Source organism: Rhipicephalus microplus, chromosome 4 (assembly GCF_043290135.1).
Source record: "Rhipicephalus microplus isolate Deutch F79 chromosome 4, USDA_Rmic, whole genome shotgun sequence".
NCBI lineage: Eukaryota > Metazoa > Arthropoda > Arachnida > Ixodida > Ixodidae > Rhipicephalus > Rhipicephalus microplus.
In genome coordinates, this window is record NC_134703.1 from 84924907 (window position 1) to 84944848 (window position 19942).

General features: G+C 46.2%; 1 long non-coding RNA gene across 1 annotated transcript in view; it reads right to left on the minus strand.

Moving 5' to 3' along the window:
• LOC142814453 (uncharacterized) overlaps nt 1-19942 on the minus strand; it is a 316344-nt gene that overhangs the window by 243251 nt on the left and 53151 nt on the right. The gene's annotated exons all lie outside the window — the stretch shown is intronic.

Genomic DNA, 19942 nt, shown 5'->3' on the forward strand with positions numbered 1-19942 from the left:
CGCCTACGACATCTAGCTCTCCTGGCCGTTTCGATTATGATATCAATACCAAACTTGATATGCCATAACATGAATGTATGAAGAACATGACTGACTTGTCATAACATGAAAATCAGGATATGATTGTCATTTCCTGATCTCTCAGCTGTTTCGGTGGTTTCGTGCACAAGTCATGTTACGAAATTGGTATGGTATGGCATTATCGCATGGAAAACACAAGCGACAAACGCTGACATAAAAATTATGACATGAGTGTCATGTAACATGACTACATGCCACGATCATGATGCGCTCGCGGCCATTTCGCTAGCGTCACATATACGAAATTTGGTATTACGGTACGTAAATGGAGGGTCAATGTATGGATAGTTGGAAACATGATAGTCATGAGATGTGTGTCATGTAAGAACATGACTACATGCGACGCTCATGATGCGCTGGCGGCCGTATCGCTAGCTTCGCTTATACCAAATTGGGTATTACGGGACCTGAATGGATGATGAATGTATGATACTGCCGCAAACATGATAAACATGAGATGCGTGTCATATAACAACATGACTACATGCTACGCTCGTGATGCACTCGCTGCCGTTTCGCTAGCTTCACTTACACCAAATTTGGTATTACGGGACGTGAATGAATGAGCAAGGTATGTGACGGGTGCAAACATTATAATCATGAGATATGTGTCATGTGAGAACATAACTGCATGCCAAATTCAAGGCGCCAATACGTTTCGACGTGACGTGGTGCACGTGCTCGCCGGCGTTCATTTCGTCGCGTCACGGCGCGCCGTTGCCACGCCAGGCGCCTGTCCTGCCATGTAATCGCAGGCATGCGCCGCGCTGCGTTGCTTTGACGCATGCTCGTTTCAGCGCGTCTGGCGTCTCTCCGACACGAGAAGAGTGAGACGTAGTGTTGTCTGGGTAACGCATCGGTGCATGCAGCATGCCGCATTTCGCGCCCGTTGCCGTTTGGCCGTGCCAACGGCACGCCGGTCGCGCTGTTGGTCGCGGTTTGGTCGCGCCGGTCGCGCGTGGCGTCAGACTATAGAGTGCTCGCGTTTTGCTAACGTAGCGTCACTGTGCCCAGCGTGCGCGCGCGTCAACGCTACATTGGAGTATAATGTGCCCTTCATGATGCGCTCGCGGTCGTTTTCCTAGCTCCACTTATACCAAATTTGGTGTTACGCGACGTCAATGAATGACGAAATATATGATGGGTGCAAACATGATAATCCTGACACGCGTGTGATGTAAGAACATGAGAACATACCACGCTCATAGCGTGTTCGTGGCCGTTTCGCTAGCTCCACATATACTAAATTTGGTATCACGCGGCGTGAATAGATTGCAAAGGTTAAAGACACATCCAAACATGGTAATCATCACACCAAAGTCATGTAAGATATCATTTACCTCCACCTCGTAACGTTGTGCTCATTTTAAAGTGACATATCAACCTTCCTCATTCGTGCTTCGCATATAATCAATTCTCACTGTACGTGCGATCTGGCATTTTTTTTGTCCCAGAATACATTTATAGAACGTAGTTGCCATTGTGAATGAAGTTTCGGAATTTATTTAAAGTAGGTTTGTATGCGAAAAAAGCGGTTTAATTGTGCAAAAAGCGATTACAGCTAAGCTGCCCACTGATGGAGTAGAAAAAAAGAACAATAAATCACACGATTCCATAACTCACATGGTCACATAGAGTGCATGAGGAACCTATGCAATCATCTTAAACAATTCGAAGGCAAGCGCTCTTTTTTTTAGCTGATGTGTTGATCCTGACCCGCCAACCTCTGACTACTTTCTGGTTCCACAATTGCTTCCAGGATTATAGCCAGCTGGCTTCGTTTTGAACAGCCCCCGTGATTGGCCCAATTGTTGTCAAGGTACGATGTCATGTATTGGCGCCATATTGACGTCACTCATCACCTTTACGTCACTATGACATCATGGTGACGTCACTGTTGGAATTGCTGGTAGCATATATAACAGCCTTCCAGCAGAATGCTTTCTCGCGTGAGAAGCGGTGCAGACACTGTATCTCTGACGTGTATGAACTAACTACTATGCACTTTTCGATACGTGGGGAAATGTGGTGGGAATGCAACAGGCGTTTTTACCGAGGAAGAATCTTTTGAGTTTTAGTACACGTATACACTTCTCAGAATCAGCCGCAAGTCTTCGCCGAACCTTGCCGCCACTTGTGGCTTCAGAAATTTCATATTTTTGCCCGTTTATTTGAATGACAAATTTCTTATATTAAGCCCTTGCCCAAGGAAGTCATCCAGAACCATGCACGATATGAGTACGAGAGGTGACGTAGCGGTGGGCTGAGAAAAGTTTTGCCAAGTGTCACTAGTCCCATTATAGGGAAGCAATCGCCGGGTTAATTCCAAGTTCTCCCGCGTTGTTGGAGCCCCCGAAAATGATCCACGGAAGCCCGGACAGTTTAGTGTTGGTCTCCTTTTAGTCACTACGAATGTCGAGGGTGGTCCAAAGAAGGAGGCAGAGCAGACGGTTGATAACAAAAGCAGAAATATGGTCTCAGATAAGGCAGAAAAGAAACACAAGAACATATCCACTTCGCTGTTATCAAATAGAATACGACACCACCCACAAGGTACTTCAATAGATGAAAAACTACGGGCGCACCCCGCCGTGGTGGTCTAATGGCTAAGGTACTCGGCTGCTGAGCCGCAGGTCGCGGGATCCGATCCAGGCTGCGGCGGTTGCATTTTCAATGGAGGCGAAAATGGTGTAGGCCCGTGTGCTAAGATTTCGGTGCACGTTAAAGAACCCCCTGTGGTGGAAATTTCCGCAGCCCTCCACTACAGCCTCTTTCATAATCATATGGTGGTTTTGGAACGTTAAACCCCACATATCAATCAATAAAAACAACGGGCACAAACAACAACACGCGCTACACTACCACCTCGTGTATTAACCGCCAAGACACCTTACACTAAAATGTTGGTCTAACAAACTCAGTTCAAGGTTCGTGGAACAAAACTTCAATGCTTCTTTTCAAGGAAACACTCACTCAAAGCTCAGCGCCAGTTCTCGTCCCACTCTTTCAGGAAACTTTCACGTCAACTGACCGTATTTATATTACAATACTTTTCCACCACCAAAACATCGGCCACTCACGCGCTGCTAGTACAGGTCACGTCTTTGGCCACTGGCGAAAAACACTCACTTTATCTTCTGCTTTGTCACTGTAGGACAAGCCTTCGTCTACTAGCAGAAAACACACCACCTCCAAATCGCCACTCTCCGCTGCTTTCTTATATACGTACGACTTAGGTTTCAAAAGTTTCCAGGCGTAGCACACAGCCAAATCTGGGGGAAATGGTGACCTCAATTTCACAGGTTCCGTGACCCGCGACGCAACTTTGCAGCCCCACGCCCCTCTCCTTTTAGATAATTCTAGAATTCGCTGGGTGTTAGATCCAAGAAGGTTGGTCGGCTTGAAGGCGGCGCTTTTCAGTGGGATAGTAGGTGCGCACGCGGCGGCTTTTGATGCTTCTTTCTTCAGTACGGCGGCTTTCGTCGCGTCTGCCTGGCGCCGGGTTTGAGGCACACGCTTTGTGGAACACTCAATTGTGACACCATGCGCTGTTATGTAATGTGCAAGGACTTCGAACAGTACCCGTGCCTCAGGAATTCTGCCTCCGTCAATATGTGACCACCACAGTCAGGATGAAACCCGCGTCCTTTGGGTGAAGTATGGGATACTGTAACCAATACAATACCGTAATTCAACAGTGTAACGGCAAACCCGGCACTGGAAAGCGGAACGAAATGCAACTCCACAGATTCAAAACCATTATTTGCAGAATAGTTTTCTTGTCAAGTGTAAATGGCGTCTAACATGACATCACAGTGCGAACAATGGGCGACCATGAAATACATCATTGCTATTTGAAATCGCATATACACGACGCCGAAAACATTCAGGGTACGCTGTACAAGCGACGGGAGGATAAAACTAGGTTTTATATGAATTCAAAGCTGTAAAAATTGATTCGCATAAAAGAATAATGTTCGAAGATTTGTCTTGCTAAATACGTATCAGTATTCGTTTGAAAAACAGGTGCACATCTATGGAAACGCGACAACGACGATTTCATAGGCACAGGTAACCTAGCAACATTCAACATCCAAGACAATGCCACTGGAGGGCGACGGAAGCAGGCACCACACCTTACTCAAACCAACAACCCCGAAAACATAAACAGCGAAAGCACAATGTAGAACGACAGCTACAGACTCGCGGAGAGTATACGTGGCATGATATGCCACGTGCAGGGCGCGGAGGTCACGCTATATCACACAGGCATTATGAAAGGCATCGTGGCGCAAAACAAAGGCAGGTGCAGGCTAGTACCTGGATGCGCAAGTCCCGGATGCTCTCTCGCGCTTCGCTCGGCTTCCCGTCAATTCTGGTCAATAGGGAGCTTCAGAGAAGTGCCGGGAAAAACGTTGCCGCGATCAATGACGAGAACAAGCTTCGATGCATCCGTAGAAACACGTTTTGGCTGCTCTGGCAGCATGCCTACCGTTGGTTCTTTGTACTCATTTTTAAAAGTTCTATTAGAAATGAAGAAAGTATGACACTCGACTGATAATAAGAAAAGTTTTGCGCATTCAGTTCACTCGTGGCTTAAGAATTCAATATTTTGGGTTCTGTAAAAAAACAGAGCTTATCAGCTGCAATGACTAATGCAAAGTCCGACATCGAACGAAACTCTGCGTTGGTTCCAGAGAAATCTAATGCGTGCCTTCAATCTTCACAAACTGCATTTATTTGCAGAATTTTTTTAAACACCAGAGAGCTTTATGTCATAGTCCACCAAGACTAGTTACGTAGTTCTATCATAAATATAACATTGATTAACACTTTTTTCTCGCGGTAATAACAAGACTTCACAATTATGGGCCTATTTTTCGCAGGTTTTTACTAAGTCGAATTTTTTCTATCAGATGGATTTTTATACTTAGAGTTTTTTTAACGATCGCATTGACTTCAAATTTTTTCAAATCAACAGCTGAAGCTCCCTTGCTTTCAGGAACACCAAAAGCCAGAAGATTGTTGCGTCAACCATGGTTCTTATAATCTGCAAGTTTAGCAGCTTGTTCCTGCACTATATGTTCTAGGTTCTCAATTTTTTGGGTCATTTGTTGGGTCAATTTTTCAGTTTTAGCCTTCACTTCACCAGTTTCTTCTTTAACCATGTCTATTTTAAGGTCCTAGACCGCTTGGCTATATAGAATAGCTTGTAGCATATGAGAAATAGTAGACCCAGAGTTTTTCCTCTACATGGCCCGACAACGAGATAGAAATTGTTGCACAGCAACGCCAAAGAATATTGATACTTCTGCCATGGCATGGCACTAGTAACAAAAATTGTTCATCACTTCTATAACTAACATTTGTTAAGTATCCAATCTTCATAGTTGCAAGCAAAGTCTTAGGCTTGTTGTTCGTCGGATGAGTGCCCTGCCCTCTGAAGAATCTGTTGTCGTGCTGGCCTTTTAGTAAATTTGTCACCGATGACATAAATATGCAGCGACTGAGTTATCACCGATAGATAAATTCCTGTCTCACTTTTCTGTATACGTCAGGTGTAATGATGGCAGTTCTGAGGAAGTACGGCGACGTGACGGCAAAAAGATGCAGCATAACCTGCATAGGTGCAAGTGAAGCCCTAGGCGTGTTGTTCATCGGATGAGTGTCGTGGTCTCTCTGTCTTCTTTAAAAACTGGTCACTTCAGCCAGATGTGCTCGTGGGGCAGTCTTCAAAGATCCTGTGACGTCTCGCTTGGTTTGAGTAATAATAACAAAGAATAATTAAACAGTGATCTACATGTTAAGGTATCGGCTCTAAGTTCCCACCGACTTTCCGAAGGGTCCATGGTCTCTGAATCAATGTCTAACGTCGTCCTGCCAATTATCCTAAGTGCACCTGTATCAAGTTCAGCGACATATACTCGGATGAAACAATTTCCTCCTTAGCACAGCAACAGTAGATGCTCGACCATTTCACTAAGACTAGATATGGTAGCATCTATCTGTACACATTCACTCATCTTTCACCTACTTTTTGAGATAATTGGCTATACATAACTGAATTTAGAAGTAAAACTCATCGAAGGACGCGTCTATTTTTAGGAAAAACTGGTGGCTGCATGAAGGGGCTGCTAACAGATTTGAATACCTTCCAAATAGGAGCAGACGCTCAGTCATGAAAAGCAATATGTGTAATCAATGTTTGGTGATGATTCATACAAAAATCACTAAACTTTTAGAAAAAACCTTTGGTGGTGATTGGGCAAACATATCTTGGCTGTTCAACAGCCTGCAGAAGCACAGAACAAAAAAACCAGGTGCTGTCCATAATGTAAGAATCGGGGAAAAGTAGAAACATCACAAAGTGAAAAATGTGATACACCTCAATATTTCTGAATAAATTTATTTTCTCAGTATTGCAGTATACTGTAGTTTCAAGCGATATATACTAGGGCAGGCCTAACGCAGTGCATTTAGACGTAACCATGCATCAGCCCTCATTTAGGTTGTGCATTCTTTGTCTATTCCTCCAGTGTTCAGTAAACAAGGTGGTAGGATGGTGCAGGAAATATTAAAATTCCGAGGTGATCATGTATGCCATGATTACAAGTAAATGAGAGGGTGATAAATGAAAAATATCAATTTATCTTACTTACGCTGATAAAAAGTTAGGGCTGCCATTTCTTAAGCTAGAGGAGAAAGCGATTGTGGAGACGACAGGCAGTGATAAAATGGGAAAGCCCCTATTGAAGTCCCATTATTCCGCACTGAGGCCCGCAGTGACATCAAAATTTTGATGCAGGAGGAAAGAAGCTAGAAAAGGATGTTACCAAGCCATTTATATTTCTATACTTCTGGTGGGTCCGGAGAAGCACTTCCAAGCACTCCTAATTTGTTTACTTTAAGCACCCGCCTCACTCTGTTCTGTTTGTGCTTTGTAGGGAAGGAGGAAAGGTTATTTTAGGCAAAGCCTTTTCGTTACATTATCGACTGCTATACGTCATGACATATAGGCATTTAGGTCAATCATGAAAACTCTATTTGAGGATCTGACATGCACCACTGCACTTTTTCGACACCTGTCTGGAAATAATTCTCCTCACGACAGTTTTTTAACATTTTCTATCCACCAGCACACAGTTAGCCACATGGCACAATTTTAGCTAACCTCCATGACTTTCTTTTTTTGCTTGCTTACCTATCCTTGTTTTTTTTATTTCTCTTGAGCTACCAGTATATAATTTATTTGTTGTTTTCATGCTAGCGTCCCGTGGGAGAAGCCCACTGTGTGCTAGTCGCGCATCTAAGGACTATGAATCAAGTTCCAACACCCCTCTAATAATTTATGCGAGGGCCCTAGAAAAATACGTAGTAAAGCTTCTCAACTAAGTGAAAAAAATATCTTAGAAAACAACACAAGATCTCGGGTTAAAGAAACTTTTTTTATCTGAGGTCAAGAGTAGGGGGAAAAGTTGTCTGGCAGGAAAATTACATGAGAAAAACCAGCCACGGTGGTCTAGTGGATAAGTCACTCGGCTGCTTACTCGCAGGTGGCAGGATCTAATCCAAGCATCGGCGGTACCATTTTCGACGCACTCAAAAATACTTGAGGCCTGTGTGCATAGATTTGGGTGTACGTTAAAGAACCCCAGTAGAGCGATGATTCCGGAGCCCTCTACTACGGCGTCTGTCATAATGATATAGTGGTTTTGAGACATAAAAGCCCAGCGGTTAATTTATTGTTAATAAAATACCCGAAGACAACGAAAAGTGGGCAAGGACCATGAAAGTATATAATAGAGCACTTTTCCGTATGGGAGCCTTGTTTATAATGTCAATCACAAACCAAATATTTTTTCGACTAATTTCGCCTTGAGCTCCGTACTCCAAGCAGTTGTCACGCGTGAGGTCACGACAGCAGTCACTGTGACATACCACCATTTACTTGACATCTCATTGAGTGTTATAGCTCCAAAACAAAGGAAACTTGATTTGCCTTAATATTTTATTTCTGGAAGTATCACTTATTTAATATCGTAATACAGGTGAAACATTTGACATTCATGTAACGATTCACAGCTAATTAGCCTAATTACACTATTTTGAGGCTGCGCAAAGACAGCGACGGAACCAAAAATTATGGCTTCTTCTACCGGATGCAAAGACAAGAGTAAACTGGGCTAAATTAGAAACTTGGACCCTTTAACGGAGCTTTCATGTGGGTATATCACAGTAGAATGTTTCAGGCTTTGCGAAAACCCGCTGGTGTATTGAGGGCGCGATTTCAGTACTAAAATGCTAACATATTTTCTGAAAATCAATACTGAAAACTCAATCCACTGAGCATGTAATGTACCTGATATATATTTAGGCATTGATGTAGTATTAATAACGAAGTTTTAAGCCTATCGATGCCATTACTTCCATATGATACTTTTCCGGAAGTTTTGATAATCGTACAAAACACATCGTGCAGTATTTTTTATGTTCGTACGGCAAAATATTTTTAAAGAAACAACACACGAGTCATCGATTCGTTCACCAATGCCCAGATGAAATGACTGAACGTTCAAATATTCTCTAAACTGTAGTCTATACTATGCCCTGGCCATGCTCCTGCGACGCATATGAACCGTCATAAAAGAGCAATACAGAGTGTTGTAACTTCACTCTTTATACCTACGTCACCTAATTCCAAAAGAAGTTTCAAATGACAAAAGTATTTGTGATTTTTGATAATAAGTCTTATCACTTTCAATATTAATTTTAGACGAATGGAAAAGTAGATGACAAATACCTGGAGAGGAGCGAAGCCTGTACTGAAGAGTGTCAACACCACTAACTTGATACCAGAGATGGAGCAAATAATGCAGTGTTTTGAGAGATATACAAGAAGGCACGATAGACTCAGAAGGCACAGACACTCAGAGAACAGTGTCTCCACTCCACTGACGTAGTCGTAATGCAATTTACCCTAAGTTCTTTTTCTTTCTTTCTTCCGCACATGCTAGCTTCAGATATTTACATCATGTAGGGAAGAGGGGGTTGCAGCTCCATTTGCATCGTCGGCTCTTGGTAAGCTGTCTGCCTGCATGTTTAGTCGACCGGTGGTGAGTAGTCGAATATACCGCATTTTTGTGGCCCTTCCCGTTTTATGATGGACAGTGGCAACATGATACACTGTGAGAAAATTGGATGTTGACAAGCATATACCCTACGGAACTTCGCCCCTAAACGAAATTGTCGAAAGGCAAAAAAGTTACGGAGGTTGAGCCCGGCTCACTAACGGGATCTACATTTAAGGCGAAGGGGACATAGTGATAGAAAACAATTCACAAAGTATCGCTTCAGGAAACTGTGAAGTGACTTGCGCTACACTAAACAGAGTGTCACGGACTGTTATGTGTGAAATTTCTAAATTCGCTCCAAATGCACTTCGTCGAGATGTCTTCATTCAGGCAACTTGTGTTTCTTAGATCTGCGGGCCTTCAGAATAGGGAATATTGGGGGCTACTAGCGACCGCCTTTACTTGTATATATTTAGGTATTGTAGGTTTCTGTTTATATTAGTCTCTTACCTGCCATGCCCATCTTAATATTCTTCTAAGTGTTCTTCCGGAGCAGGTTATATAGCCGCAACTACATCAGACCACCTTTCTATCTTTACAAGTAATATTTTTCTTTGTGTAGAAGTTTATTGCATGCCGCTGCTGATACATTCATTATGGTGGTCACCTACAACTCACCTGTAACATGGTTTCATACATCGGGCTGACCATTCTTCGTTCTGACTTCAACATTGGTTTATTTTTCTCTCACGACGGCTACTGTACTTACATCGCAAAGACATGCGTGCTTTTAACGCTCAATGCCCAAGTGGCCAGGTAATCAAGCACTCATGCAATACTACTCTAATTTATCCTGAGCCTAGAGAAGCCTAAAGCTAACCCCTCTAATGCAAGAACATCATGTGATCTGCTTCTGAATGAGCCGAGTAATCATTACCATTCTTGTATCAATGCCAGAAAGCGTTCTCTTTGAGCTGGCTGCAAGCATACAGATGAAGCAACACTAACCAGAAAGAAAAAAAGCAAGTGCTGCTTAAACGTTAACTGTAACGCCATTTTAACAGCTTGTATTAAAGTGTAGGGCTGTTGCCAGAAATTCTCTGCATGGTTAGAGTTATTTCACAACCACTCGCGTTTCCAAGAAAAACTCTTTAAACAAAATGAAATGGCTCTACATGAATGCACATCTGGTGTTTCACAAGCTTTACTCGCGCAATTATTTAGCGAGAATAGCGGAGAGCACGACAGCTCGCAAAACTTTCCACACTGCGGCCGCGTTATTCGGGAACCGCCATTCAGCGAAAGAGTGTACATGCAAAATTCAAATCCTTAATAAGATCCTGAGGCTTTTAACTTATCGCTACAGCCATAATTCGAACCGAGTTTCCATTAGTGCCTCCCCCTACAAATATTGTATTGTTATGAACCTCAGCCAGGTCATTTTTTGAGTGCCATTGTACGATTAAGTGAATCTATAACGTTACCCGTGACAGACAACACAGCATTTTAGGAGAAATTTGTTTTGAATAAAATTTCAAGTGCACATTATGTTCGTAGACAGATAACGGAGAAATACTGCTTGTTTATTGAGATGTACTGCTGGTGGTTATTGTATTAGGAAAAGTGCAACAATTAGGACAGCATAAATGTGCCTCATTAGGTGGGAAGCGAGGAACTATAGACTGCTTTGTCGTGGCTCAATGCAGTATATGAAAGTCGTGTTCCACGTGTAAACAGACCAACCTACGAAGCGATTTAGAACATTAGAGTATTTGGTTTTTCCCGGCTCCTTCTCTGGACCTGTGCGTTAGTGGCACTGCATTTTCATAGCTCAAGGAAACATGGGATTCCAAGAGGCATTTATACTATATTGTGAGTCACTTTCAGGTTGGTTAAAAGAGGTTTTGTTGCGGCACAGAATACTTTTTTGTTAACAGGACAGCTTTTTATACCGGTGTCCACAACACTTCAGTGCCGTATTTAGGTCGCAGAAATACGCCATGGAAAAGTGAACTGGGTTAAACGAAAAAAAAAAAATAAATGCCGTATTGCTATAGTCCAGCTTCGTTTGAGCATGAAGAAATGAGGTTACAGTGAAGAAAGGAAACAAAGCCGACATGATAAGCACTAAACTTCCAACTTTTGTTTATCGCATGACCACACAGCACATTATACTGCTCGCCCTACAGTACGCGTGGTGCCGCTAAAGACATTTAAAACAACAAAGGATGTGGCGCGAAACGTGAACAAAAATTGCAGTTTCAAGAAAATATAAGATAAACAATCACACGTCACCAATTCACTGCCTACGCCCCCCCCCACCAATAAAAAAGTTGAGATCTTTTTCAGATAAAGCTAGAGATGGCGTACTCACACACTGCTTCACCCATCTCACAATAAAATAACCTTAGTGTCCACTGAATATAACAGCGGTCCAAAATAATACAATGGTCAAAATATACAATGCAGCGAATGCACACGTCTTACAATGCATAGTCTGGATGGAGCTGGAAGAAACTTTGTTTTCTGACATTTTAACAGTGCTCGTGCAGGTGGGAGTTGCCACACCTAGCAGTCCGTCCAGTATAAACCACGTCGCACGACAGAGGTAACATGTATACGACAGCTCGGGAACATTCAACAAACCTAGTCACATGCTTCTTTCCAGAGGCGGGTTGCGTATTCTTTTTAAAATTTCTAAGCTTCCATAGTCAACATAGTTTCTCCGTAGCAGAGAACACTACGCAGACTTTTTTTGGGGCTATGTATTATCTATCCATTTAGCTAATCGGGGAGGCCACGGCAATGAAGCACTATTTTGTTTACCACTCCCAGAGGGCAGCTTCACTCCGATGACCAAAAGTACAGCAAAATAGATGCGTGAGATCTAAAAGGCACCTTTTTAATTGGTATGTAACTATGATTGCGCACTTCGAACGCAACGACAAGGCAGACACAGACGCAGGCAGATACAGACGAGTACAGTTGTAAATTTACGCTCGTCTGTAAGTTTACACTAGAAGACGAGGAAGAAGTGCGTTTGGGCATAATTCTGCCTTACACAACTTTCATTTTTTTCTTAAACTGTCAGAATTCCTGACTTGCTCTGAACAAGCGGAACGGAGGACGTCACCCCCCGGGACGGGGGACCATCCATCCAACGAGACCGCGGGCCCCAGCCACTTCCCTAAGGATGGACCGAAGGTGGGTGACTGCGCTGGCGCATCTGCTCCTTGTGATGATTCTACCGACAGCTCATCAGTGCAAGAGATGGAATCGGAAGTCGACTTCAGGACATTCCAGACCCGCCGGTTGAAAAAGAAGCTTCGTAGGACGTCATCAACGGCGGAGCCACAACCCTAGCTAGACAAAGGCAAGCGATGTCTAGCAGTTGTTTAGGCAAGCGACAAAGGCAAGCGATGTCTAGCTAGACAAAGGCAAGCGATGTTTCACCATCTCGTATGTACTCATCTCTACATCAGACAACCTGAACTCACTGAACAGGCAGTCATTGACAAATTATTTCGAGCGAGTTGCACCTGCTCAAGTGAATGAAACTTGCATAAATAGCAGCAAAAACATTGTCAGTTGATGTGACAAACAAAATCATTCTTGACAGACTGAAGGCCGTCACGCAGCTCGGAAGTACTTCAGTTCGCGTGTTCCTCGCTCATGGGAAAGGAACAACGACTGGCGTGAAAAATGACGTCGACGCTGATATCACAGACACTGACCTCCAGAATCTTGTGACGTCGACAGTCAGAATCGTGACCATACGCCGCTTCGGGCAGTCTCGCTGCATCAAACTAGTATTTGATTCTGAGACTCTGCCTCCTATTGTGAAGGTTGAATACGTGAGACATCCCGTGCGCCCTTACGTGCCACGACCTTTGCAGTGTCACAAGTGCTGCAAGTTAGGACACGTCTGCGCAGTGTGCAAAAGTCAGACAATTTGCCAGCGGTGCGGCGGCTCTCATAAGGTGAAAAACTGCGATACTGCTGTTCCATGGACATGTCCAAACTGCTCTGGTGAACATGAAGCAACGTCGAAGGAGAGCCCGAAGATCAAAGAAGAAATTTGCGTCCTGCGGAAGATGGTCAGAGACAACTCGACACACAAGAGGCTGTCACGTCCATCTGCCGACACAGACGTCGTTGAAAACGTAGGCACCAGTGAAAGCATAGTGCACATAGGAGTGATGCATCACCATCAGCAACAGATGAACATACGCATGCGCATTATCAGGCCGCTACACCCATGCAGTACGCACCGCGTTCCACGGATGCAGAAGGTGGACCAACGCCCGCGTTGCACGCCGATGCTTCAGATACAGAGTGGCCTTCGCTACCGACCGGAGCAATTAAAAAGACCACATCATGGGCTGCAACCTCAAAGAGGGCGGAAAATGATAGGTAAGACACTGAGAAGAACCACACTATGCTGAAGCATCTACTAAAATCTATTCGTGCCATTCTCAACGAGCTACACACGCCAGGTGCGAAAACAGCAGTGCAGATCCTCAACCTGCTGAAATCGCTACTGCTTGCCCTTCCACAAATAATATGGCAAATTTCTTCGATGAACGTGTGCGCACCTCTGCTATAAGGCAGTGGAATGCAGAAGGTTTGCAAAGCCAATTGTCTGACTTTCGACAACGGATGTTCAAATACAAATTTATGTTGGTTGTTGTATGTGTGCCGAATATGATTTGGTCGTTTCGAATTTCCGGATACGTCACTTTGTGGTCACGCGATGATCGAAATGCGAACAAAGTAATTATATGTGGACGTCGAGATTTACCGTACGTGAGGCATGCCGTGGCTCCTCCTGCTTCTAACGACTATATTTGCCTATCTATAAAGCACAAGTGACGTTCAATATCAATCATTCGTCTATACATGCCTCCTAGAAGCCACGTGGACTGTTCCCATCTATTGTCTGTGCTCCAAGCTTGCTCTGGACCACACGTATTAGTTGGGAATTTTAATGCACATCATGCCATGTGGGGTTCTGCCTCAATGAACACCCGCGGTAGGGACATTGCCGATTTTGTGCTGAATCAGGGCCTGATTTTCATTAACGACGGCTCACCTACTTATCTCCGTAGCGCATCGTACAGCAGCTGTCTGGACGTATGTTTTGTGAGCAGAAGTATCTTGCCTACCACCTGTTGGTTCGTAGACGTTGAAACACATGCAAGTGACAATCTCCCTACATATTGTCGCTAGGTGAAAATAACAGAATACAGGACGACGGTGTGCCACACACAGGTCCCGTTAGTTAGGGAGGCGATCGCCGGGCTAATTCCAAGGGCCGAAGTATGGGCCCCCCGAACCGCACCATGAAAGCGTGGACAATTTAGAAGTGGTCCTTTTTGGCGCGCCAGCGGACGCCGGCTGTCGCCCAAAGAACAAGTCAGAGCCGAGAGTTGATTAACAAAACAAATATTATATTCTCAAAAATGGCAGATCGAAAACAATACACAAGAATGCACACTCCACAATAGTTACATACAATACGTCACCAATCAAACAACGTACTACACAGTACAATCAGCCACACTCAAAACAACGGACACAGACAACAATACGCACTACAATGCAGTCGCATGCATTGAACCACCAAGACACTTAAAGACTAAAGAGATAGAAAACCTATCCAGTCCAAAGTTCTTGGAACAAAAGTCTGGATGATACTCTTCCGAGAATGACTCACTCAAAGTCCAGCGTTGTTGTCGTTCCGCGCCCTCAAAGTTTCTCTTCCAGGAAACCTCACGTCTTCAATTGGCCACTCTCCAAGCTTCAAACTTCTTCGCCCGAACACGTCGGCTTCACACACGCAGCTGTCGCCACGCGTCTTCGCTCGATAGCGGTAAACACACACTCTTGCCTGTAGCTCGAGTCGTCACCCCTCAGGTGGAAATCCTCTTCATCTCCTGCTTCGTCCCTACGGACAAAACCTTCGCCAACTACACGGTGGAATTCCTACGCACTCTGGCGCTAACTTCCGTCTTCTCCTCATCTCTCATCTGGGCTGCTCGGTTAAATACCTCCCGCGCGACATTCCAGAAAGTTCTCGTCATTTCGTCGGCGCAATACGCAGCGAAGGCTGGGGAGAGGTGCGAGACTGTACGGGGGCCGTCCCCGACAGATGACTCAACCCGGCATACACGCCCCTTTCCTTCTGGAAATTTCTAGGGCTTGCTAGGCCGCCGATGTGGGGTGAGGAGGTTCGTTGGCGAAGCCACGCTTCCGAGGGGAGAGCGCGCGCCCGGGGAGCTTTGGATGTTTGTTTTCTTTTTTTCTTTTGTCCTCGCGACGTCTCTCCCGCGCGTTATCGCAAGAATTTGGCAGCGCGCCCATTTTTAGCGCTCGTTCTGTCACACGGTGCGACCAGAAAAACGAGGTCTGTATTAACAGAACAAAAGAGCAGCCGCTTCGACTTCTTCCTCGGAGGAACCGTGGGTGCTGTCCACGCTCATCACTTCATCTTCCTCTGTCTTCTTGCCCAGCCTTTAGCCGTGACATTAGCCTCCCATTCAAGAAAGCATCGTCCCGATGCTTTATAATCAAAGCGGTTTGTACTCGTTGGAAACGCATGAGTTCATTCAGAGAAATTAGGCTTCATGCGTACCACGTGCACAACTTCTGAGCATACCTTCGACGCCTTGAAGAGTGCGCAGTATCAGGAACAACCTCATAAATAATGTCACTGAGACGTCGCAGAACTTTTTAGGGACCGAAGTACCGTCTTAACAGTTTTTCTGAGAGGCCACGGCACCGAATAGGTGTCCATATCCAAACTTTCTCTCCTGGCTTGTAGGAGACTGGTCGGTGACGAAGGTTGTACCGTCTTGAATCGTAGTGCTGCTGGCGACTAATACGTAGGCGTGCAAGTTGTTGGGCTTCTTCGGCCAGCTGAGTGATATAATCAGCATCCGTTTCAGCGTCTTCGCACTCGTGCGGCAGCATGTCACAGCTAAAGGCCGGGCAAGAAGACAGAGGTCGATGAAGTGATGAGCGTGGACAGCACCCACGGTTTCTCCGAAGAAGAAGAAGTTGAAGCGGCTGCTCTTCGTTCCATACGAATGCGACGTCTTCTCTGGTAAGGCGAGTCAACGGCGAGGCAATGCGCGAGAAGTTCTCAATGAAGCGTCGGTAGTGAGCACACAGTCCTAAAAACCGTCTGACCGCCTTTTTGTCAGTTGGCGGTGGAAAATTCGTAACGGCAGCTATTTTTTCAGGGTCAGGCCGCACACCTTCACTACTGACAAGATGCCCCAGGAACGGAAGCTCTTCGAAGCAGAAATGGCATTTTTCCGGCTTAAGTGTTAGTCCGGCGTAACGAATAGCTTGAAATACTGCGTGCAGTCGCCTGACGTGTTCGTCGAATGTGGCAGAAAATACGATGACGTCATCTAAATACACTAAGCACGTCTGCCACTTGAGGCCTGATAGTACGGTGTCCATTAGCCGCTGAAACGTTGCCGGTGCTGAGCACAAGCCAAATGGAAGTACCTTAAATTCAAAAAGGCCATCAGGTGTCACGAAAGCTGTTTTCTCCCGGTCTCTTTCATTGACTTCTATCTGCCAATACCCACTCCTTAGATCCATCGACGAGAAATAACGCACGTGCCGTAGTCGATCGAGTGAATCGTCGATACGTCGAAGTGGGTAGACGTCTTTTTTTGTCACCTGATTCAGCTTGCGGTAATCCACGCAGAAACGTTGAGTGCCGTCTTTTTTCTTCACTAATACAACCGGCGAAGCCCAAGGGCTTTTCGACGGCTGAATAACGTCGTCTTCAAGCATCTGTCGCACCTGCTTTTTGGTGGCTTCACGTTCTCGCGGAGCTACCCGGTACGGGTTTTGCCTGATGGGTCTGGTCAAGTCGTCCGTTATAATTCGATGTTTCGTCAGCGGCGTTTGACGGACCCTGGAAATCAAAGGGAAACAATCTTCAAAGTTGTTAATAAGCTGCATGATACTTTGCTTCTGCATCGGCAGCAAACTTGGACCAATATCAACAGATAGAGGTGCAGGGGTCAGATCAGTTGAATTATCTTTTTCAAGAGTTAGGCAGTCTGCCGTCTCGGCGAGCTCTTCCACGTACGCGACTGCCATGCCCCTCGTTAGATGTCGGCGTTCAGAGCTGAAGTTCGTAACAAGGACGTGCGTGTGTCCGCATTTTATGCTTACGATGCCTCTTGCGATAGATAAACCATGGCTGAATAGCAGTGTTGGAATGTACTCGGCAATGTTTTCAGAATCGCTCGACGTGTCACATGTCACAGCCACGAGTGCACTCGACCGTGGTAGGATGGTCACGTCGTCTTCGAAGACACGCAAAGGCTGACGTCACTGGTCTGTACAGGGCACATCCGAAACTTGATCTGGGGCCGTCCAAAACGTAACCGATCTCTCAGGAATGTTGATAATGGCACCGTATTCACGCAAGAAGTCCATGCCCAAGATCAGGTCTTTGCAGCACTCCGGTAAAATTACGAAAGTAGCGACAAAATCTGAACTGCCGATATTAATTCGAGCTGTACATTTGCCTGTCGGCGTCACCAATTGACCCCCTGTGGTTCTAATGTTTGGTCCCGTCCATATTGTTCTTACTTTCTTTAGGCAGTCGGCGAGTTTACGGCTGATAATAGAGATATCCGCGCCAGTATCTACCAGTGCTGTTATTGGGCGTCCATCTATACAAATGTCTAGATTGGCGCTTACGATTTCCGTTGATGTCGGTGACGTCGTATCGTCCTTGGCATCGTGCGTCGTACGATCCGTGGTATCATTCGTCGTATCACGTCGTAGAGAAGATATTGGGGGTGTGATAGCATCACGACGGGCGGCAACCTTCCCCCCAAAGGTCGCAGCTGATAGTTTCCCCGACGAGGGCTAGGAGATCTGCCCCGGATCACCTCAGAATAACTGCGCTGCGGCGGCGAGTTCGGTGCAGGTGAAGGAGAGTGGGGTCGACGATACGGCACTTCGAGTTGCTGTGCTTGCGGGCCTGCACTGCTGTCACAGCGGTTATCGAAATAGGCACGAGGGGAGGTTTGTAGAAAGTTATAATGTCTACGGTCACGGTACGGGCAATTGCGGAAAATATGGCCGGCTTCTCCGCAATGAAAGCAAAGTGGTCGACGGTTGACGGTGCGCCACAAGTCCGTCTTACGGATGAATGGTCGACTGGTGGGCATACCTTGCGACCAAGATGCAGATGTCGACGGAGTGTACATTGGCGCCGTTTGCATAGGCACGTTGTACTGTGGATACGGCTGCGGCGGATTGGGAGCTGGGGCCCACGGCTCGTTGCAAGGCCCTTGGCTCACGTCACGATAAGCCAGGGGTGACGAGTTGTAGGACACCGGAGTGTGTCGACGGTGTTATGCCAGCGAGTCCTCGTCAAACGACCGTGCCTCTGAAAAAGGCAATCTGGGTCAAGGCCAGCCCGCAGTCGGCCTGGCGCGATCACCTCGACGGCGTGAACACGCGCGGCGCCCCTCTGGCCCACATGCAGTGAGTCAGCTGCGCGCGTGACAGCGAGCCGGCGTCCGCGTGTCTGGTGGTCTGACGCATGGCGCGGCGACCCCCATTGGCGGAATCTGCCCTGACGACCAGCGGCGCTTCTGATTGGACATTTTGGTTGGACCCGGTGTAAATAAAAGAAGCCCTGCGGCGCGTCGCGATCGGAGGTCCTAGGAGAGGAGTCCCCGTGTCGGAGAGTCGACATGTGTGTGAGTCAGCGGTCTTAGGCGAAAGGCTGACCTATGTGTTAGAGAGGAGAGCTCGGCTCTTCGAGTCTCTGTCGGCCCCAGTGCCGAAATTGTAACGCCTCTGTATATATGCTGTACATAAACCTTGTTTAACTCACCGTCGTCTCGTCCGCTCGTCTTATCAGCTCGGCGCAGAAGCAGTCGCGAGCTGAGATACATACGCTACCAAACGACTGGTGACCTTCCCGGCGGAGTTGAAAGCAGTGGCGCCTTCGAGGCCGTGTTGGCGTCCCCGTCTTTCGCAACAGTGGTGGCTTCGGTGGGATCGATCCGTCTTACGCAACAGTGGCTGGCAGCTGCGGGATCGGCCGGCGTCAGCGACATCGATGCGGTGAGTGCCTGATGTTTTCCCCTCAGTTCACCAGACTACTCTAGCTCAGGTTGTAGTAGTTTAGAGAAGGGCTGTGTGAAGCATTGAAGTGAGCTTTGATTGTTTCAAGCCAAGTCGAAGCGCTTTGAAACCAAAGTTAATGCGGAGGGGGTAAACACGGGAGTGAGAAAAATTGCTTGCGCGTCTTGCTAGTTGACTTATAGTGGGTACGGCAAGTAAATTGTTAACAGGGGCAAACAGCAAGAGGCTAGTGTGAACGATGGAGAACCTTAAAGTGAAGGAACTCATCGAAATTTGTGAGGAACTCGGCATTACTTTGGGCCATGCTAAACGAAAGCAAGCGATCCTTGAGATCATGAAGGATGAGAGAGTGTCGGCGGAGGAAGTCGATGAGGCCTGGGCGGATATCAAAGCACGCCGCGAGGAGGCTGAAAGGCGAGAAGCTCGTGAAGAAGCTGAAAGGCGCGAAGCTCGCGAAGAAGCTGAAAGGCGCGAAGCTCGCGAACGTGAAGAAGTTGAAAGGCGCGAACGTCGCGAGCGCGAGGAAGCCGAGAGACAGGAGCGTCTCGAGATGAAACGAATAGAATTGGCAATCCTACAGTGTTCGCAGGCGCCTAGCGTAGCTTCTCCGACGATTCAGGTCAGCGGTTTTAGAATTCGGGATCAACTGCCAC